A 17,844-nucleotide genomic window follows, 5' to 3' on the forward strand; every position below is an offset into this window, starting at 1 on the left:
GCTTTTGCCTTCTGTGCGGACCGAAACTTTGCATCAATAAAAGTTTCGCAAGTGAAGACAGTGTGCTCGACTCCCCTCTTTTCCTACTCTCGCAGTTCATTGCTCCGACGCACCTGTCCCTCCTTAGGTGTGCATACAGACCTTTTTCAGTTCAAGTTCAAGTGGTGAAATGAGGACACCTCGGTGGGTAATATTTGCAACCTATAAATAGAGCTCAAATCCAAACGGTCTCTCTCGCCTACCTTTACCCAGGCCAGGGAAGGGACCCTCCCTAATGAGGAGACATCCACATGTGGCCTCATTCATGAAAACTAACGAAACACACTCAGTGGAGGCAACGGGACAATTCACTCTTGGACCCATTTCCTTTTGGCCTCTGCATGATCAGCGAAGAATCAAATGTAGACACACTGTACAAGACAGATTCACTCATACATTGTAGTGTGTGTGTGTGTGTGTGTGTGTGTGTGTGTGTGTGTGTGTGTGTGTGTGTGTGTGTGTGTCGCGCGGGCATAGTGACTTCTATCTTGCTGCAAAACTAAACAGAGCTCAGCTGTCTTAGTGTGTGTTACGGTGTTCTGGAGGGCTGATCCAGAGAGACCGACGGGATAGGAGCAGCATCAGCATCATCACCACCCTCATCATCACAGCTACAGTCCCTCCTCCCCACCTCTCCCTCTTCAGCCTCATCATCACCAGCCTCATCATCACAGCTACAGTCCCTCCTCCCCACCTCTCCCTCTTCAGCCTCATCATCACCAGCCTCATCATCACAGCTACAGTCCCTCCTCCCCACCTCTCCCTCCCTCTTCACTGAAAGCAGCTTAGTAGAGCATTTTCTATAGCCTCAAGCGCTGACGACACAAACGGAGCGAGAGACAGACATAGGAGCACGCACACACGCACGCTCATGAAAATGCACACTGCACAGCAGCGAGAGAGAGAGTGAGAGACAGACAGACAGAGCTGATTAATCCTTCCTTAGAGTGGCGGAGATGAGCTGTGCACGGGGAAGACATGTGACGGGCAGAAATAAAAGCATATCGGCCGATATGCCATGACAGCCCGTTTCCATTTCATCCCTGCGTGAGTCCCGAATGCCAGAGGCATAGCACTTTGAGCGCTGAACCTTCCGTTCTGCGCATGTGCAGGTCGCGCACTTTACGCCAACACAGTCGCTTGTTGCAGTGACCCCCCCCCCCCCCGGAAAACTGAGTTAGAAGTCGCGGCGTCATCAGAGAGGGATGTGCTCCTTTTCATCTTCTCGTCTACTAATGTGGTATACTGTAGCGTTAGCAGAAGCTAGACTGTTTAACCTACTCAAGAGCCTGTAGCCTTGATCGCGCACACTTGCTGTATAGGGAGTACTAGTGGTCCTCCACAGGCTGTGACGGGCTGTCCCTCTCCAGAGAGGGAACGTTGTATATATTCGCTGTTCTTCCCTAACCAGATTAATATATTGCATACTCAAAAGTAATGTCGGAAAGGGATCAACTTACCGCTAATCACTTATACTGACAGCAAACTCAATTTCAGTGACCAGATTTTTAAAACTTGTAACCAACGCCTCCACCTACTACGCAAGCTCAACTCCTTTAGAGTGAGCAAGCATATCATGGAAACAGTCTATAAAAACCTGAGGGAATCTTGACTTTTAACACATTTTGTGCCCAAAACGTCTGTGGACGTCCTGGGTATTACCGCACGTGCATAGCCCAAGACGTCTGTGGACGTCTTTGAAAAAATATATATATATATATTTTTTTGTATTTATTTTTTTATTTTTTATCTTTTTTTATTAAAAAAAATCAAAACACTTTTTTTTTTTTTTTATACGTGGTGCCAAAGTTTGTGTTTTCGCCATTGAGAATGCATTTGGCGTTTAAATTAAATAACTCAGAAACTATAAAACATTTCAAAGTAAAAAGTTCCAGCATGTGTCTCCAGTCAGCTGAATTATAAAAAATGTGAATGGATTTTCTAGGTGAAAGTGATTTTGGGCAGTTTTGCGTGGGCTCTCAATGTGTTAACATGGCAATGTGGTATGGCAATCTGAATGTAAAAGGAAGAAGCAAGCTGCAGCGAATAGTGAACCTAGCCTTTTACAAGGTTCCCTTGTAAAAGGACACCTCGTATTGTGTGTGTGTGTGTGTGTGTGTGTGTGTGTGTGTGTGTGTGTGTGTGTGTGTGTGTGTGTGTCTGTCTGTGTGACTCTCTGTGTGTCTGTGTGAATGTGTGAAATGCATTGTAAAGCTTTGGAGTGAGACACTATAAATGCAGTCCATTTACCACCATACTCCTGATGAGTTTGTGAGACGGCGTGCCAGGTGCCCTGGCCTCCACCACAGTCGGGTCATAGACTACAGCTATTCTCAGAGGCCGATAATGCAGGGGCAGGCTAGGTGTGGGTCATATCATGGCAGCCCGTCACCTTCTCCATCCTCTCGGCTTCCCTGCGGACTGCGGAGGGGAGAGGCCGCAGCCCTCCAGTGGTGGAAAAAGCACTGCGTTGTTTTTACTTAAGTAAAAGTATCAACACCGCAATGTACTGTACAAGTAGTGGCATGGAAATGTACTTAACCCATTCTGGGCGGGAGCCCCTTTTGGTGTTGTAAAGCGTCATGTTATACTTTAGCTATTGAAAAATAGCAGATCTACAAGTTCATAGCGCGCCACCGAGTGGCGCGCTACGAGCTTGTAGGTCTGCTATTTTTGAAAAATCGTGAAAATTTGGCATATTGAATATAATATAATATAATATAATATTAATATAATTGAATATTATATTCTTTCAGAATACTTTTTTTTTATTTCGACGTCAGGTCTAAATGGGTTAAAGTACTAAAAGTAAAGTAAAGTAAATAATGGCCCATTTCTCATAGTTTTCAAAATTATTTGAAAATAGCAGATCTACAAGCTCACAATGCCTCACACTGTGATGCATTGCGAGCTTGTAGATCTGCTGTTGAAGTGAGTAAATGTAGGCTACTTGTAGTTACTGTACACCCCTGGGTCACACTGGCAACATGCCTGTCTTTCACCTCCAGCTCTCTCTCTCTCTCTCTCTCTCTCTCTTCCCTGCAGACCGCAGAAGGGAGAGGTCGATAGCCTCAGTGATGCATCCTCGCTGGCATGTGCCCACATGTCAAGAGAACTCACCGACATGGTCAGACCAGTCACCCTAGACGTGTAGGGGGGCTGACCTCCTGTCGTAGGCAGGACGGAGGTCAGAATCCCCACCTTCAACTGTGGGTTTTTCCTGACGGGTGGGGAGTGCGGACAATGCATCGTTCTGTCTCTAGTAGCAAAGGTATAACCTGTGCCCCTCGGGGCAGGTCTCCACCAGGGCGTTCATGATTTGAGGCATTTTGTTCAAAGTTGGGACTTTGACGCTCCCTGCTACAAGGCAGGACAAGAGGACGAGATAAAGAGAGAGAGAGAGAGAGAGAATGAGAGCGAGAGATATTTCACAGCAATAGCCGGGAACTAATTGAGCTAAAAAGTTTTGATGTGAGGACTGGGGAGTCATGGAATCTTGGCCCTTCCATCCTATCAATTATAACTGCCATTTGGTCTTAAGGCATTTCAAGTTCAGTATATATATATATATATATATATATATATATATGTGTGGAGAGTGAGACGGAGATGAGACGGAGATCAAACAAACGTCCTTCATTAAACCACTTTTAGTTCAAATGGCGTTTCAAAGCGACGCCATTGCCACAATCCCAACCAATACTAATGATGCCAACAGCATAATTTAGCGGATCAGATGGAAAATCTTAAAACGTGAATAACTCTTGATCTATGTTTTAGACTGGCCACCGTGGTCCCGTCGCTAGTCGCGTTAGAATTAATCATATTGTCGATCGTCTCTGGGGTGTTTTGGCTACATCTAGCTACTTCAGCTACAGTACATCCGAGATGGCCTCTATTCATTCAAAAATGTTCAAAAATAGCAGATGTACAAGCTTGCAGCGCAGCACACAGTGAGCTGTGAGCTTGCAGATCTGCTATATTTGAACAGCCAAAGCTAATATATAAAATGACACAGATTTCCAGATTTGAATGTGTTAAAAGCCAGCCCACGTCTAATGGTTTATATCATGTGATTGACAGACTAGACTGGAGCCATTCGACTGAAAGAAAGAGTGTAACACGCAGGACTTTTCTTGAGTCATAAATTCTGTGTTGCAATATTTGCTTTGAGTTTTGTACTTTTCAAATCATGGCAGCGTTTCTCTAAGGCAGCAGAAATAAAAAACAAACTTTGAACACAAAACCCCACTGTCATGCGTGTTCTCTACTCCTACAAAAACCTTCTTACAGTACGTGGTTTCAAGCACAAGTTAAATAAATTCAAGTTCCATTTCACAATGAGCCTCCAAGTTTACTCATCGTCTCATACCCACTGGGTTAATGCATTTTGGGCGGGAACCCCTTTTGGTGTTAGCATCATGTTATGCTTTAGCTATCGAAAAATAGCAGATCTACAAGCTCGTACAAGAGCTTGTATGTCTGCTATTTTTGAAAAATCGAAGAACGACTGACATAGAAACATAGCTTTTTCAGAAAACTGTCAGGATGTAGAAGACATTTTTAGAATCTGATCTCAGGTCAAAACGTGATAAAAATTATACAAAAAACTTTGTATAACCATATGAACAAGGGACTATGGTTCAATACAAGCACTGCGTAAGAAGTGCTTTGAACCAATCGAAGATTGTACAGTACAGTATGTGCCAGACATTTTCTTCAATTGAACAAAGACTAAACTGAACTGTTTAAGCCATGAAAGAACAATACAAAAAAAAGCAGTGCTCAGCTTCAATTCATAATGCTGAAAAACACAACTGAAGCCATAAATCTTGGCCTATAGTCATGGAATCAGACCTGAATTTTAACAGCGACATTAAGGCGATTACAAAGTCACGCCTACAAATCACTGTAAGAATATATCAGGGATTAAAGGAATTATGTCTGAAAAAAAGCAGGATTTTAAAACGTGTCCATGCATTTTCTTCAACAGACTCGACTACTCTAATTGTATCTTTGCACGCTTCTCCCTGTCAAGGTATGTTGAAGGACAGACCTTGCAACCAATAGGAATGCTCTGACGTCATTGACTAGAGCCAGTGTTGTATGAAGTCAAGGGTGGTTGAGAGGTCACGCCAGATACACACACACATGTTGTAGCCTAAGCTGTTCTATCTACTGTCTGTTGTTCTTATAATAAACCGGGACTCCTGTGGGGTTACTGAAGCAAAGCCAACGCGTTCGTATACTTGACATGGTGTCAGAAGTCTAAGTGAAAGAACCGAAGACAACAATGGCGAAGTTTGGTCCACCTGGTCCACCGGAAAGCTTCAACTTTGAGCGACCGTCGGAATGGCCCGCCTGGCGAGCGAGATTCTCCAGGTACCGGTCGGCTACAAAGTTGGGGGCTGAAGACGGGGAAGTCCAGGTTAGCACGTTGATCTACGCCATGGGCAACGAGGCGGAGAATATCTTCAAATCATTCACCTTTGCTGCGGGTGAGAAAGACGATAACTACGACACAGTGCTAGCTAAATACGACGCCTATTTCATACCGAAAAAGAACTTGATACACGAAAGAGCGTGCTTTCACCAACGAACACAGAGACAAGGAGAGGCAGCAGAATCATTCATCAGAGCGCTCTACGAGCTGAGCGAGAACTGTGATTTTGGACAATCAAGAAATGAAAACATCAGAGACAAACTGGTCATCGGCATCCGGGACAAAGAACTTTCCAAACGATTGCAGCTGAGGCCCACACTCACTCTAGAAGAGGCAATACAGCGGGTGAGGCAAGCGGAGGACGTCGAGGTGCAGATTAACCAGCAACAACAACAAGCGACGTTCAACGTACAGGAGGTGACACAGCGGCGGTCGTGGAGAAGAGGCGGGAGACAGCCTACCAGGGGCAGATGGGAGCAAGCCCAATCGGGAGACAACAGATGTCGTCGGTGCGGTAAAGAAAGACATACTGACCAGGCCAAATGCCCAGCATCAGACACAGAATGTAGGAAATGTGGGAAGAAAGGCCACTGGGAAAGGTTATGTTTTTCTAAGTCAGTGAGAGAAGTCACTCAGGATAATGCAGAGGATGAGGGAAGCTTTTACCTGGGGGCAGTGAGCAAAGTGAACCAGGGCAGCACAGATAACTGGTCAGAACAGATAAAAATAGGGCACACTCCAGTTAAATTCAGGATTGACACAGGTGCCGACGTTACTGTGATGAACCTAGAAACATTCAGTGCACTCAGACCCGAGAGACAGCTAGTAGAGTCAAGAGCGCCACTGGACAGCCCGGGTGGGGCGCTGGATATAATGGGACAGTTTACAGCCAGTGCACTTCACAAGCAGAGGAAGTATATTTTTAATATATACGTAGCAAGAGGGCCTACAGTTAGTAACCTACTAGGCAGAGAGACAGCTGTAGAGATGGGCCTAGTTAAGAGAGTACAGCAGGTCAGAGCAACAGAAAGTCTTCACGGGACACTGAAGACCGACCCTGTTAGGATCCACTTGAATGACGGAGCCGAACCGTATGCTGTACACACTGCCAGGCGGATTCCTCTACCACTTCTACCTAAAGTCCAAAAGGAGCTACAGAGAATGGAGGAGCAGGGCGTGATAGTGAAAGTCACGCAACCTACTGACTGGTGCGCACCCATTGTGCCAGTCATGAAACCAACAGGCGCAGTGAGGATCTGCGTGGCGCTCCAAAAACTCAACGGGAACATCAAAAGAGAGAAATATCAAATGCCGACGACAGAAGAGACCCTGGCCAAGCTATCAGGTTCTACAGTCTTCACGTCGCTGGACGCGGCGTCCGGCTTTTGGCAGATACCGCTACACGACGACAGTAGTCTCCTGACAACCTTCATCACACCTTTTGGGAGGTACTGTTTCAAGCGCCTGCCGTTTGGGATAAATATTGCATCAGAGATTTTCCAGCGGAAAATGAATGAACTGTTGGAGGGGCTTGAGGGCGTGGCTATATACGTCGATGATGTGGTGGTCCATGGAAAAGACATGAATACACATGACCAACGCCTGCAGAAAACGCTGGAGAGAATGGAGCAGGCTGGTCTCCAACTCAACAAGGAAAAATGTGTGTACAGACAAACAGAGCTGCGGTTCCTGGGCCACATCGTGGATGCCAATGGAGTGAGAGCGGACCCAAACAAAGTCAGTGCCATCAGCGAGCTAAAGGAGCCCACTGATGTACACGAGTTAAAACGTGCATTAGGCATGATTAACTACATGGGCAAATATATTCCAGACCTGGCGTCAACAGCAGGTCCTCTGTATGACCTACTGAAAGAGAAACATATGTGGTCATGGGACCAGCCACAACAGCGGGCATTCCAGAAACTGAAGGAAGCCCTTATCACCTCGCCAGTCTTGGCCCACTATGACCCACAAAGACTGACAACTGTTTCGGCGGATGCAAGCAGCTATGGGATAGGAGGCGTCCTGCTACAGCTACACAGTGGGGAGAGCTGGAAACCTGTCGCCTACTGCTCCAGGAGACTGTCGGATACAGAGACTCGATACGCACAGATCGAGAAGGAATGCTTAGCAGGAGTATGGGCCTGTGAGAGGTTCCAGAAATACCTGGTGGGCATGGACAGTTTCCGACTCATCACAGACCACAAGCCACTGGTGCCATTGATAAACAGTAAGGACTTGGATACAGTGCCAGTGAGGTGTCAGCGTCTCCTGATGAGGTTGATGCGCTTCAACGCCAGAGCGGAATATGCACCGGGGAAGACACTGGTGATTGCAGATACCCTGTCACGCAGTCCTGTAGAGAACAGGGACAACACTACAGAGAAGATCGTCGAATGTCACGTGGATGCTGTCACTCACAGTTGGCCAGTGTCACAGCACAAACTGGATAGGATCAGAGCCGCTACACAGGAGGATGAGCAGCTACAGAATGTATGGAAGCTGATCGCGGAGGGATGGCCAACAAAAGTGAGTAACACACCGCTCAATACGAGAGACTATTATGCAGTGAAAGACTCATTGTCATTATGTGAGGGCCTGGTGACATTGGGCTGTCGCATAGTGATTCCACAGTCCATGAGACGAGAGATACTAGAGCGCATACATGAGGGACACCAGAGCCTATCAAAGTGCAGGGAAAGAGCCCAGGAGACCGTGTGGTGGCCCAAAATAACAGGGGATATCAAACAGAGGGTGGAAACATGCCGCTTTTGTCAGACTAATAGACGCACACAGCGCAAGGAGCCACTGAAACCTACGCCCTTGCCAGAACGTCCGTGGCAAAAGTTGGCAACTGACTTGTGTGAACATAACGGCAAGTACTACTGTGTGGTATCGGACTATTACTCACGGTACCTGGAGATATTACAGTTGGCCGCTACGACAACAGACCAAGTTGTTAAAGTACTGAAGGCGACCTTTGCCAGATTCGGGGCCCCAGAGCAAGTCCAGAGCGACAATGGCGCATGTTACACTAGCGAGGCCTGGAAGGACTTTTGTAGACAATATGACATTGAACACATCACATCCAGTCCTCACAACCCGCAGGGAAACGGTCATGCAGAGCGCGCTGTGCAATTGGCTAAGCGCATACTCAAACAAGATGATCCAGTGTTGGCGTTGATGTGTTACAGAGCAACACCGACGGCGTCGACGGGCGTAAGCCCAGCGGAGCTACTCATGGGACGTAAGATCAGAACCACACTCCCATCACTCAAGAAGAATCTGGTTCCCGGGTGGCCTGATGCGGACCTCATCAGACGCAGAGACGCAGGGGCCAAACAACAACAAGCGTTCTACTTCAACAGGAGACATGGAGTAAGGGACTTGCCACAACTACAACCGGGAGACAATGTCCTGCTGAGGTTGGACAAGGATAAGACATGGAAAGGGCCGGCATCGGTCGTCCGTGAGAGCTGTACACAGCGCTCATATCAGGTGAATACACCAGGGGGCGGAGAGTTGCGAAGGAACAGACGGCATCTGCAACGCGTGCCGCAAGCTACGACAGGGGATACAGAAACTGTTGCTACAACAGGGAATACGGAGACTGTTGGACTGTCACAGACTGTAGGATCGGACAGGGCTGACACGCAGGGCCCTCCTCAGGGACAGTGTGAAAACAATGGACCTGACAGAAACGCACCAGAAGGTCAGGTGGTGACACGGTCGGGTAGAGTGTGCAGACCCGTTTTGAGGATGGATTTGTGAGCCAAATGTATAAGAAAAAAAAAACGTGTGTGAGAGGCATTGTAATGTTTTGCAGGTTGACGAAGGAAAGATGAATGTCGTATTTTGCATTTGAATATTGGTACTGGAAAGTGCAATGTTTATTGATTTGTTTCCCCACACACACAAAGAAAAAAAAAAAAAAGGAAGGGAAGAGAAGTGGGGGATTTGGTGATTTGTGATTGATTTGTGATTGATGCTCAGTGACTGATTGTAAACTTGTTATTGAGAGGGATGATAACTTGAAGGGGAGATGTCAAGGTATGTTGAAGGACAGACCTTGCAACCAATAGGAATGCTCTGACGTCATTGACTAGAGCCAGTGTTGTATGAAGTCAAGGGTGGTTGAGAGGTCACGCCAGATACACACACACATGTTGTAGCCTAAGCTGTTCTATCTACTGTCTGTTGTTCTTATAATAAACCGGGACTCCTGTGGGGTTACTGAAGCAAAGCCAACGCGTTCGTATACTTGACACTCCCTAAAACAGTGGTTCCCAAGTGGGGTCCGGGGACCCCCAGGGGTCCTTGAGGGAGTTCCAGGGGCCCCCAGCTAAAAGATAGTTTGGAACCAAATGGACCCTTATGGGTCTGTAACTCTGAGAGTGTACAAATGGAGCCAAATGGACCCTATCCTTAGTCTAGGGGAAGGATTGCAAGTGCAACATAGTGTTGCAAAGTGAAATGTTGTTTTAATGACCTTTGCATGATTTTACAGATACAATGTTATATTCAAAACATAATGATATTCAATACTGGATTTTATACAATAGAAAATAGCACGTGGCGCAAACCATTAAACAATCAAAAATACTCTAAACCTAACTATAAGTAAACTCCAACGTATCTAACATAAAATCAAAGTTACAAATTGAATTCTAATCTAACTACTCTAAGCTAATCTGTTGGAAAGTTGGCAGTTACAAAAAGCAGGCGCCACAATACCACTACTACTGTTTGAAGTTGAGTTGAGTTTGTGTTGAGTTTGGTGTTTTAACTAAACATTATGTTATACTTTAGCTATTGAAAAATAGCAGATCTACAAGCTCATAGCGCGCCACCGAGTGGCGCGCTACGAGCTTGTAGGTCTGCTATTTTAGAAAAATCGTAAAAATGTGGCACAAATCTTTGAATATATATTAATTCAGAGCAAATGTTTTTTTTATTTTGACGTCAGGCCTAAATGGGTTAGTTAGTCTGTAGCAAACACAGAGTCAGCTATAGGCTGCTCTGAGTGCGTTCAGACATCCTAAAAGGTGGATCTGACTAAACCACCACACAATGTCCACAAACTTGAATGAGTTGAACCTTCAGAAGCACACTGCAGCAAGCCTAATGAAGTCGGAGATGGCAAAATAATACACAGAGAGCAAAACAAGAATATGACAGGCGAGCAGGGGACAGCACTACAACAAGGTCCATTTGGTTCCATTTGTACACTCTCAGAGTTAAATTAACATCGATTTTACATTATAAATTGGGGTCCCAGAGATAGAAATGCCATTAAATGGGGGTCCGTAGACTAATGCATGTCAAACTCGGGGTCCTTGACATTAAAATGGTTGAGAATCACTGCTAGAGCCATAAAATAATTCTCTTATGGGGGGGGGGGTCCCTGGCATATCTCTTCAAATGGGGGTCCGCGGGGCTAATTAGTGTCAATTTTAGGGGTCCTTGACATGAAAAAGTTTGGGAACAACCACTGCCCTAAAACAACTGCAGTTGAATTAGAATGCTGCTGCTCGTGCCTTTACAAATACCAAAGAAAAAATAAATGCTGTCACTCTCGACACTCAGATCGTTACACTTGCTCCCCTGTCTGTCAAAGAATTGATTTCATAACGCTGCTGGTGATTTGAATTGGGCCAAAATACATTCCTTCTTCTACATCGTGAACCACCCCTCACGTCGCCTGGGACCAGTGTTGCCAGATTTTGAGAGAGAAATATAAGCAAAACAAGCCCAAAAGAAGTGACTATAGGCCAACATGAGAACTTTAAACCTATATGCATCGGCTATTATAAATAAAAGAAAATAGCGATCTACAAGCTGACAACGTGTCGCATGGACTATTTTTAAATTAAATACGCTGAACAAATACAACTACCAATATTTCTCATTTTATATCGGTGATGATGAAGACCTTTCAGTTTTCTGAAAGGTATTTGATACATTTTTTTTTTTCCACTGTAACTTTTCTTTTATTATTTTTTCCATCTTAAAGCTGCAATAAAGTCTGCAAACTGGGTCATGCCCCAAAGCTCAACATCTTGTACACCATTGGACGTGACGTTTCGAGCCAACGTTGAAGCCGCGAGACGTAGTGGTCAGAGCTGTGGAATTGCATGCTGGGCCCCTGCATTTAAGCGCGAGGAAACCCTGTGCAGTGTGGGGTTTAACATTGAGCACTTCCGCATTTTGGGCACCAAATTTTGGTGCCCAAATCGAAAAGAAAGTAGAGCGTTCTTCCGGGTGCTTCAAAACGCCACTGAGCAACTTCCATTGCAATTAATAGCAGGGGGGGGCTGTCCACCGGCACCCTCTATCCTTTATACCTCTATGGGCCAAAGGGAAACTAAACCCCACGGCCAATGGGACACTATAAGCCCGCTCTCCTCTCACCCACTGCAACATGACTATAGAGACTGCAAACAACACTACAGAAAGCCCCACTAAGGCACAATATGCAAGCGAATGGAATGCAAGCTGATATATAATGACTTGAGTCATTTCTTGTTTTCCTGGTAACAGAAAAGGTGCATTGTGTCGTCCACACACGATTTAGAGAGGCCATCAGACAGCTATATGACAAACTAGTTTTGCATTCGTCCATTTTTTTTGTCCTATATTTTGTCATCCTCCGCGGCCGATAGCGGCACAGGGGCATGTCGCCGCGACCTCTTTTCCAGGAGCTCTGTCTGGACAAAGCTCATTTGAAATGGGAAGACCTGCCGCGGAGGCCCGGAGGGTTGGGCCAGCAATCTGGAGACAGCTGTACACAATTTATCGTGATTGGTCAGCTCATGAAAAAAAAAAACGGGGAAAAAAAAGTGTCACACATCTCAAAAAGCTTTATCTGTTGGACAGTGTGTAGACATGCCCTGCTTAAGCATACATGAGGAAGTGGCGTGTACACTGTGTGTGTGCGTGCATGCGTGCGTGTTCATGCGCGTTCATGCGTGTGTATGTGTCTGAGACAACTATACACTATGCCCATGCCAACAGGCAGTCCTCCTGTATCAAGTGTTTTGGTTGCTGTCTGGGAGCACATACAAACAAACTCACACATTAACATACTGCCTGTAAACCTGACACGTGTGTGTGTGTGTACTGTGTGCGTGCATTTGCATGTGCGTGCGGCGTGCGCACACACACTCCGCGAGGAAGGCCATGGCTTGCGGTGGGCCATGCTGTACCTAACGACCCACATCCCTCGCAGGCAGCCAATTAGAGAGCTGGATGTTGCCGGCCCACACCAGTCGTTACCTCGCCCCAATATGTGCCACAGCCCCCCCCGGCCCGGCCAATTAGTCTGCTGGCTGCTGGAGGGAGGGAGGGAGGGAGGGAGCACACGGGGAAGGATGGAGGCTGGCGAGGCAGAGGCATCAGAGGCGAGAATGACTCACCTAATGACTTGATGATGATGATGCTCACAGAGGAAAAGGGGGATAGCGTATATAAGCCACTTAACCCATTTCGACCGAGACTGATTCTATACAAAATGTCTTCTAAATATGACAGTTTTCTGTTGTTGTTGTTTCTGTGTCAGTGGTTCTCAAACTATTTCAAAATATGTTGTTTCAGGAGCAGAAGCAAATATTTGAGTTAAAAACGTTCTCTCTGAAAGAATATATATTCAAAGATTTGCGCCACATTTTCACGATTTAAAAAAAAAATAGCAGACCTACCAGCTCGTAGCGCGCCACTCGGTGCCGCGCTATGAGCTTGTAGATCTTCTATTTTCCAATAGCTAAAGCATAACATAATGCTTAAAACACCCAAAGGGGTTCCCGTCCTGAATGGATTAAAGCTCAGAACCGACTGCTCATCATCTGAGCACCCATTGGCTGAGTGCTCATCATCTGAGCACCCATTGGCTGAGTGAAGCTGAATTTCCACTGCAGGTCTAATAAAGGTCGCCCTACCTTCTGATGTGCGCTACATAGCCCCTCCCAATGCATGCATGGCTTTTGAAGATTACGTCATGTACAGTCGGGTGCCACCGATATTGTCCCTTATCATTTGACCCATTTAGGCCTGACCTCAAAATTTAAAAAAATCCTTCTAGATCCTTTTCTGAAATAAATATTTTCACGATTTTTCAAAAATAGCAGACCTACAAGCTCGTAGCGCGCCACTCGGTGGCGCGCTATGAGCTTGTAGATCTGCTATTTTTCAATAGCTATGTTTTAAACATTATAACATAATGTTTAAAACACCAAAAGGGTTAACTGTCCTTTTGCGCAGATCACGCAAACCTCAGCAAAAAGAAAAGGACAATATCGATGGCCTCCAACTGTAGTAGCCAGCTCTATGGGACCTATAGCTAGCCAGAAGGCTCGGATGAGCTCCCAGGGGGAGCTGTTCTGGGTTAAGTGTCTTGCCCAGGGACACTTCCGACACACAGACTGGGCGAGTCAAGGGTCAAACTGGCGACCTTGCGATTCCCAGATGGCCTCTCTCTAGCCACTCAGCTATACTGCTGCCTCCGGCGTCACGCCAGTGCTCAGAGCCTCAGACCCGTGAATCCACGTCTGCACTAGCCTGATTATCAGACTGTAGCTTTCTTGAAGCTTCAGTCTGACATTGTCTCCTGTCTGAGCGATTTCAAGGGGGAGGGGATTAGAATTTCCCTCAACCAGTAGCCATTGGTGTTGTTTTTCCCTCCTTCCTCTGTGTGTTGCGCTGCGTGATGACGCTGAAAACGGGACTCGGCGCTCATTGGTTGTTCGTTAGACCCACCCCCACCACCGATTCTCATTGGATAATACATTTTTGTACCGAAGAAATTATAGGTTCACAGTGCAACACCAGACCAAGAGACGCAGTCCACTCAGAGAGTGGGCGGGGTCTTTGGGCTGGATCCAGGCTACGTCTGCACGACCATCTTGAGCTTGACCAAAAACAAAAGGCATTCTGCAGATCGCCCCAACAGGAGCAACGTGGGGACGGGTGGACTGTGCAGGGTGGAGGAGGTGGCGACTCCAAAAGAGAGCATATAGGGGGCGAGATGAGACGGAGAGAGGCGTCGGCGCAGGACAAATACATCTATCTTTCACGCACTGCATTGGTACACACCGTAAAGTTGATGTACGCTTTTGAAAGTTCAAACCGTTTCACACAGAAAACAAATCCATGTTGAAACGACACGTGGTTGTAAATGGCTATTAACCCATTTAGGCCTGACCTCGAAATTTAAAAAAAAAGTCTTCTAAATCCTCCAGTTTTCTGAAATAAATATTTTCCCAATTTTTCAAAAATAGCAGACCTACAAGCTTGTAGATCTGCTATTTTTCAATAGCTAAATTATAACAATGTTTAAAACACCAAAAGGGGTTCCCGCCCAAAATGGGTTAACGCAGGTTTCGAGATCCGTGGGCAAATCAAAAACTTAAATCAAAAGTTTCACCAGTCGCGAGTAAAATGCACCAGTATATTTATACGATGCCAAAACGACGGGAATATTGGACTTTAGATTTGATAAGGTCAATATCTTTAGCTCTGATCTGACATTAAGACAAATGCGAGAGATGATAAAGGGGAGCGCCCTCGTCAGCCACACCACACAATAACAATGTCCTGTTGGTCCCTGGCTGAGTCGCATGCCAGCCCCTCTCTCTCTCTCTCTCTCTGCCCATTTTCTCTCACCAGTCAAAGTAATCTTTCAAACTAATCTAAAGGAACATAAAGAACAAAGATGGAGGACTACAAGGAGCGCGGGGGGGGGGGGGGGGGGGGGGGGGGGGGTGGGGACCACACCTGTGTCATAAATCCAACACCTTAACTCAGAGACAAGTGCCTGGCAGCCTCGGGGGAGACCGTTGATTGTTGTTGGAGGAAACGACGGAGGCAATAGATCTAATGATGGCGGATTAATTAAAAGCCTGGTTATCCATATTCCTATTCAGGGCACCGCGGCCAGACCTGTGAGACCTGCCCCCACCAATCACAGCCAGGGAACTGATACTTTTTGCATTTTATATGGGTCTGGATAATGTCACTAAATGGCAAATATAAACTAGAGTCATTCAACCGGCGCAACTCTTGCATTTAAAAATCTCAATAGACCTCAATACACACATGCAAGGCCTTTGGTGATGACATCATTATAGCGAGTCCACGGTACAGGCGGATCCATACCGAGACACTACACTGCAAAATGAAAGAGTGTAAAAATGGAGCGTTACGGAGGCTTGATGTACAGTATAGTGTACATGTGGAGCCAGCTTTGCTCCGAGGCATGAATGGTGCATGTTAGGTTTTCAGAGAAGTATCACGTAACCATTTTAAACCCTATATGCTTTGATAACCGGACCTCCGCGCCGGGGGGGTGGGGTCAATAATTCGTATTTTTCGCAGAATGTATTAGGCCATTATCACATGCCCAAAAATAGGGACACTATAGGGTCCATGTGGTTAACGACCTAAGTACTGTAACATGTACACAGCACAGAACAGTTCTCGTCTAATGTACTGTATGACGAATGGAGGCTGGGTTTTCCCACCAGTCTACAGAGGGTTGGGTGCAGCAGGGCGACACACCTTGCTCGCTCCCTCCCGACATTCTTTACCTTGGTGTTCCAATGACCTTAAACGTGGCTCCATTGCAGGACGTAAGGTCCGTGAGGAATGCAGGCGTCTGTGTGTGTGTGTTGTGTGTGTGTGTGTGTGTGTGTTACCAATAGCTCGTTCATCATTTGAGATTAAATACTCCACTCCACTGAACTTGAACTTGGAGCAGTCTACCTCCTTTCTCCCTGCCTCTTGCTCTCTCCATCACTTTCTCTCTCATTTTTTTTCCAGTTGTCTTTTTTCCCCCCCTAACAAACCACAACGCTCGTTTCTATCTCAGACGGCCCTCGCTCACTTCATCTTGCTCTCTCTCCCTCTCTCTCTCTCTCTCTCTCTCTCTCCTTTTCAAGTCTTTCATTTGCTGCATCTGCCTCTCTCCTCTCCTCCCTGTTGGGAACTCGCTGCTCCTGTATTTATGCCAGGGATAAGCTGAAACAATACAATTCATTTGTTCTTTCCCCTCGCGTTTTTCCCTCTCTTCCCCCCCCCCCCCCCCCCCCCCCCGCCCCCCCCCCCCCCCTCTGATCAAGGGAGTGGAAATTTGCTGACATGGAGTGATACCCAAAAGAGAAGAATTCTAACAGAGATTGTTTGTTCACGCTAATGAAGAAAACAATGAAAGCCAAACAGGGAAAACGAGGACAGCAAAGGAGGAGCGACGGTGGGAAAAAAAAGAAAAGGAAAAAATAAATTCAAATTAACCCATTTTGGGCGGGAACCCCTTTTGGTGTTAGCATCATGTTATGCTTTAGCTATTGAAAAATAGCAGATCTACAAGCTCATAGCGCGCCACCGAGTGGTGCGCTACGAGCTTGACTGACGTAGAAAGATAGCTTTTTCAGAAAACTGTCATTTTCAAACAGACATTTTTAGAATCTGATCTCAGGTCAAAATGGGTTAAAACTGAACGACACGAGACAACCAGAGGGGCGGGCGGGCACCGGGGGGGGGGGGGGGGGGGGGGCAAAGCGTGCGGCGCTTCATCAAATAATGTGCGCGGCACGTGAGGAACTCCTATACACACAACATGCAGACGCACACAGAGCGTCTCAGATGATGATGATGCCGTCCTATAGGAGGGGAGGAGGGGGAGAACAGATGCTATTGAGATAAGCAAGGACCATCAGGACTTTAACCCATTTAGGCCTGAAAAAAATCTTCTAAATCCTCCAGTTTTCTGAAATAAATATTTTCATGATTTTTCAAAAATAGCAGACCTACAAGCTCGTAGCGCGCCACTCGGTGGCGCGCTATGAGCTTGTAGATCTGCTATTTTTCAATAGCTAAATTATAACATAATGTTTAAAACACCAGAAGGGGTTCCCGCCCAAAATGGTTTAATTGGACCGACATCAAATGGCTCCGGGGGAACCAACTATGGGGTGGGGAGCGAACTATCTCCGTCTTACTTGGAAGGCCGACGGGAGACGCCGACTGAAACCCTGCTGATCAAAAAGAGGAGAAAGAAAGAGAGCGAGAGACAGATGCGTGCGTGCTCGTGTGTGTGTGTGTGTCGCGCCCCCCCCCCCCAAAAGGTACGAGCTCAAAGCGCACTGGCGCGACGACGCGCTGCGATGAGCTTGTAGATCAGCTATTTCCGGGTGCCATTTTCCAAGCGGGCACAGATGCAGCGCAGCAGGGCCGGAAGATTATACCATCACATCCCCTCCCGTAGCCGCCGTGCTGCTGCCTCGGCATGGCGCTAACAGAGCTATAGGCTTAGCACTCCAGTTCCCAACGGGATTGTGTGTTGAATTGGTACTATGCACTAATGGCGCGGT

The 17,844-nt window shown here is 46.5% G+C and overlaps 1 protein-coding gene across 2 annotated transcripts in view; it reads right to left on the reverse strand.

Moving 5' to 3' along the window:
- arap2 (ArfGAP with RhoGAP domain, ankyrin repeat and PH domain 2) overlaps window positions 1–17,844 on the reverse strand; it is a 216,974-nt gene that overhangs the window by 138,047 nt on the left and 61,083 nt on the right. The gene's annotated exons all lie outside the window — the stretch shown is intronic.

This window comes from Electrona antarctica (genome assembly GCF_951216825.1).
Source record: "Electrona antarctica genome assembly, chromosome: 21".
NCBI lineage: Eukaryota > Metazoa > Chordata > Actinopteri > Myctophiformes > Myctophidae > Electrona > Electrona antarctica.